At 46.6% G+C, this 5,711-nt stretch overlaps 1 protein-coding gene across 1 annotated transcript in view; it reads right to left on the bottom strand.

Annotated features, from left to right (window-relative positions):
- The window catches only part of LOC102005196, a gene marked incomplete at its 5' end in the record, with an annotated part of 44,459 nt that overhangs the window by 28,600 nt on the left and 10,148 nt on the right, over window positions 1-5,711 (bottom strand).

Below are 5,711 nucleotides of genomic sequence, written 5' to 3'. Positions count from 1 at the left end.
GCGTCCCGAGGGGCGCGGGCCGCGGGGAGACCCGGACGCGCTCTCTGCCCGCGGCTGCCGCGCTGCCCCTCTGGGGAGGCGCGCCTCTGCGTGCGTGTAAATGCACTGCGGAGGCAGGCACGGGGAAGAACTGAGGCCTGCTTCTCAGTGCAGAAGTTTTAAAACTTCAGCATGCACCAGACCCTCTGCGGGACTTGTTAAAACGCAGACTGCGGGCCAGCAGCGCCGGAGCTTCGGACTCGGTGGGTCCGCGCGGGGCCTGAGAGCACGCCCCGGCGCTGCTGACGCTGCCCGGCAAAGACAGCTGTGGGAGAGCTGCGGGCCTGTCCGAATCAGGGCACTTCCTGGACGGAGGGAAAGAATGTGGGCTCAGAAGGGAAGGAGGGGAGGAGAGGGAAGCAGCGGGGCTGGGGAATGCTGGGTCTTGCGTGACACAATCCTCCACAGGCTTGGGGTGAAGAGATTTCCTGTGCAAAATGAAAGCAGGATTGAATTCTGCTTCTGGGGTGACATGTGGTGAAACGGGTTCACTCATGAGGCCAACGGAACTTTAAACCCGTGAAGTCTTCAGAAAACTTAGAGAAGCACTCACAATTTCTGAAGGTGGTGGAAACTGGCTGAAGGGGTAGTTTGCAGGTGTTGCACCTTAAAACTCAAGGAACAAAAAGATGAGCAAAGTGAGAGGCCGAGGTGAGGCGGGGCTTGTGTGTCTTAGCTGAGCGCCATGCTGCGTGTTGTCTAGAAGGACCTGCTGGGAAGAAAGCGGAGTCGTGGGGGAAGAGACACGGTCCACACCACACTGCCCAGCAGTGTGTGATGAAGCCTCATGCACAAAGCCCACCAGATGCCAGCTGCACCCCAGAAGCCCAGCGAAGGCCGAGGGCCCTCAGTTTAAGAACAGGAAAGGACTCCCACTCTTTAAATGTCCCTCACTAGGTCCCTGATGATAAGGCTGTGCAAGTATTTACTGATTTTATCCAGTGACGGTCAGGACAGACAAGGAGGTAATTTCACCCCCTACTTGGGTATGCTCATAAGTAGAAACAGTGTCCCAATACATCAATTTTTTTTTGAAATGAGATCTCACTATGAAGCCAGGAGTCTGGCTTCAAACTCCTGGGCTCAATCAACCCTCCTGCCTCAGCCTCTTACACACCCCACTGTTAACAGCGGTCACCTCTAATGGGTGAGAGTATTACATTTTTCACTTTCATTTCTGTACTGATAATTTTTAATAAAACAGGGAGTTTTGTTACCTTTTTAATTGGAAAATATTTTTAGAAAGCAAATTTTATTTTATACTTTGGTTTTCAATTGTTGTATGAATCTAAACGGTTTTTTTCTTTACTTGAAAAAGGATAAGAGCTTTATAGTAAAGATGAAAATAGAAATAAGATTTAACTTTACTGCATGGATTCTCAACATATAGAGACAACAAACCTGCAGTGTGTGTTTGGAATTAAACTGAACCAACCTGTTCCGCAATGAGTTTAACAAGCTTCCCCAGGACGCTTGTGATGAACGCGCTGTGTGGGAGGGCGCGCCCGGGCCCCAGCTCACCGGAACGCGGGGCAGGGCTGACTGCAGAGACCCGCGCATCCGAGCAACACTCAGAACTGTCAGGACTGTTCTCACTTCCAACGGCGTCCACAAATTCGGTCCAAGCAGGGACTAACGCTGCATTTGCTCCTTGGGTTTCCAGCGCCTTCGAATTCAATTTCTCAAGTTGCCTTAGGAGATTCTTTTGTTTTCATTTTTGTCTTTGTTTTGAGACAGGTCTCACTATGTAGTTCAGGCTGGCCTGAGTATCCTGCTTCTCATCTGTGTGCTCTTCTGAGTTTTAGCATACAATGATGAATTTTACCTACAACATTTTAACTTGGTATTTACCAAACGATTTTCTCTTTCTATCTTCCTGTTCCATCTGTTAAATTCTGCCGGGTCTGCAGAAGTGTGCACCCCTCCTTATTTGTGACTTCTTCTGACAGTGAGAATCACGGCTCTCATTATTCACAATGTATTTATTTATTTGCTCCAGCCCAGAATATACACAAAATGGCTTCAGAACTGCTAACTTGCGGCTGGGGATTTAGCTCAGCGGCACAGCACCTGCCTGGCAAGCGCGAAGTCGTGAGTTCGATTCCTGGTCCTGGAAAAGAAAAGATAAACCAAAAACAGAATTGCTAACTTACAGTTATAAAAAGGAATGTGGATGATCTTTATCATGTGTGGGAAGAAAGTTTTTGCTAACAACTGTGTATGTGTGTATAGTTTGGCTTATAATTGACAGTAAAAAACACAGGCAAACGTCACTGGGTTAGATTTTTTCTTCCTCACGTACCTTTCGATATGGTTGTTATTACTTCTGTAGCCAATCTTGTATTTTACACATATCTTAGTTTCACTGTCTTCCTGAGTGTGAAGAAGTCAAACCTACATGCAAACGTGCGTCTGAAGAAACGTTGCACTCCTCACATTGCCCGTTCCCTTTAACCCCTTTCCCACGCATGCCCGATAATTACCCATCAGAGACTGGTTTTTGTGTTATTCACTTTGCACAAAGTGAAAACATGCATGTATAGACTTGTCTTCTTTTTTCTTACATGAAAACATACCATATTATTGTACAGATGATCTTTTGAATTTTGCTTTTTTTCACCAAATATTATGGTGTTAGCTTTGTGTTACCTATGAGAAATAACTAGAATTGAACCTGAAGGAGGAAAAGTTTGCTGTATTTTGGCAAAGTTTCGGGGGTTTTTAGTCCATTGGCCTGATGCCTATTCCCTCAAGGCTGCTGGGAAACAGAGACGGGGGCTGGAATCACAGCATCACCTTTAGGATCCGGTGGCCAGTGACCTCACTTCCTCCCTCTAGGCTCCACCTCTTAAAGGCTCCTCTCCCTCCCCAGTAGCACCACAAGCTGGCATAAAGATGTGGGCCTTTGGAGGACAATTATCCACGCAGCATATTATGGCCTGGAGATCATTCCTTATCAGTTTATAAAGATCTTAGCTGGGTGTGGTTGTGCATGCCTGTAATCCCAGCACTCAGGAGGCTGAGGCAGGAGGATCATTGCGAATTTAAGGCTAGCATGGGCTACAAAGCTCAAGGCCATCCTGAACTGCAGAGCAAGACCCTGTCCCAAAAACAAAGGAAAAAAAAATCTTCCTCATTCCTTTTATGGCCAAATAGATGACATTGTACGGATGTACTGTAATTTATGCATCCTCTGTTGTATGTACAGGCATTTAAACTGCTTCTGGTATTTTGCAGATACAAACAGTGCTGCAGCAAATAACCTTGTGCAAATGTATTTCCCTATTCTCGGGTGTGCATCATCAGAGTTAATACCCAGCAGGATTAGTGGGTCAAAAACTATGTGCAGTTTCATCAGACCCTGCCCTGTTCTGCCCCCCATGAGCATTGTATGAGAGCCTATTTCTCTAGCAGCTCACCACAGAATGTGCTGTCACAATTTTTTTTTTTTTTGAGTTGGGATTTCTTTTTGCTCCAGCTGGTCTCAAACTATTGGAGTCAAATAATCCCCCTGACTTAGCCTGTCATAGCTGGACAGATAGAATAATTCTTAGTTCACAATGCCCATCAATTCATTAATTTTATAGGTGAGAAGTGGTATCTAGGCTGCTGTCTTAATTTGCATTGCTCTTAAATTCAAGAGTGCTTGAGTATCTTTTTTTTATTATTATTTTAAAGAGTAAAAGAAGGATAACATAGTAATAGGGGGGCTTACCGAATTACAAAGTGGTGGGAAATTATCAATGGTTGTTGTTTTACATATTGTTATCTACAAGATAGTTTCTCAGGAAAACAAATAGACAAATAATAGTGAGTTACAGACAAAAGTGGTAGGTTATTATTAATGGTTGTTGTACTATACTTTGGTATCTTCAAAGTGGCTTCTAAAGAAAATAAATAGAGCTATACATGAGTGATCTATTGAATAATCATTAACTATCTCAATGGTTGTTGTAGGAAACACATAATAGGGGCAGGGGATTTAGCTCAGCGGCACAGCGCCTGCCTGGCAAGCGCAAGGTCATGAGTTCAATTTCCGGTACCGGAGAAAAACCAAAAAACAAACAAACAAACAAAAAACACACAATAATAAATATGCATCCATTTACAAAATAGGATAGAAACAATACAAACATTACAGAGTTATGGACAGATTAGTAGGAAAATATCAATGGCTGCTGTAATACATGGTGGTATCTTCAAAGTGGTTTCTCAGGAAGACAGAGATACACAAGAAAGATCTAACAAGTAGCTACAGCCTAAGGGCTGTGAAAAATAGCATATTACCTCCTCACCAGTGACTCCTTTCACTGAGGTGTGATGGCTGGAAGGAAGGCCAGGATTGATAAGAAGGACCGAGAGACTTGCACCTGTGTCTAGCAACAGGCTGTTTTCTTTTTCCTCTATAGTCATGATTACCCAGGGCTCCTCCATGGAGATGACAGTCTGGCCAGAGGGAGAAGGCACAGTATGCCCCAGACCCCCTCGTTCCTGTTAGACTAACTGTAGAATGGGTCTGAGCTCTGGGGCCTCCACTTCAGAGGACAGACTGATCTCCAGTGGTCTCCTTTGCATTTAGGGCATGGACTAAGAGGCTTCTTAGGGCAGTTCCTCTTGAGGTGGCCTGGCTTTTAACAGTGGTAGCAGATGAATGTAGTCGTCAAGTTCTTCTTGGAGCCCTGAGAATCAGACTTAGGGTCTGTTTCTCTTAATGCTGCAGCAAAAGCAGCTGCTTTTCTCTGTCTCTTTGTTTTCTCTCCTCGGCTTCCTCCTCTTCATGGCTATAGAAGACCGAGGAGGCAATTCTTACTAGTATCTCAAGTGAGCCATCTGGGGTGAAAGCCATTTTTTGTAGTTTTTTCTCTCCGGCCTCCCAGGGCATTGGGACCCCAAAACCAGTTAGTGTCCTCTCCCCAACCGTCAGCACAGGCAGCAGGAATCTTGGTGCAGACCTCTCCAGAGCTCTACACTCTCCTCCACTGCAGCCTGTACAGTCAGGGGAAGAATGGCTTCCAGGAGGTCTCCCCAGGTATTGTGCAAGGTCCTCCTGGTTTCCAGCTTCCAAACAGCTCTTGTGACCCCAGTCAACTAGACCTCTGAGTCTTCACGTGTAGCCTGTATTCTCGTGTTCTCTGAGTCCTTGTTCAGCAGCTGGTCCTCTGATGAGTCTGGCCCTTTCTGGTTCTCAACAGCAGGGGCAACAGCGACCCATTGTGTGGCATGTTTTCCCAGGGGTTTCTCCATGTCGGGATGATTCACACATGTCCTTGTTGGGCCTCCAGCACATGGCGGGCCAATTGTGTCATTGCTTCTCTGTGCCATGATAGCTCTTGACCGTGCAGTTTCCCAGGCACCAATTGCTCGCCTCCCGGGTGCCTGCGTGGCTGGGGTCCAGCCCAAAGGCCGGTGTTCCCTGCCACACAGCTTCCTGAGCGCCGACTGCCCACCTCCCGGGCACCTGTGCAGCTAGGGACTGGCCCAAAGCTAAGTATCATTTTATATGTTTAAGATCTATTTGTAGAGCCGGGCGTGGTGGTGCACGGCTGCAATCCCAGCACTCAGGAGTCTGAGGCAGGAGGATTGTTGCGAATTCGAGGCCAGTCTGGCTACAAAGTTAACTCAAGGCCAGCCTGAACTGCATAGGGAGGCCCTGTCTCAAAAAGAACGCCCCC

Source organism: Chinchilla lanigera, unplaced genomic scaffold, assembly GCF_000276665.1.
Source record: "Chinchilla lanigera isolate Chin_1 unplaced genomic scaffold, ChiLan1.0 scaffold00047, whole genome shotgun sequence".
NCBI lineage: Eukaryota > Metazoa > Chordata > Mammalia > Rodentia > Chinchillidae > Chinchilla > Chinchilla lanigera.
The sequence above is the reverse complement of the archived record's forward strand: the minus strand, read 5'-3'. Positions and strand labels throughout refer to the sequence as shown.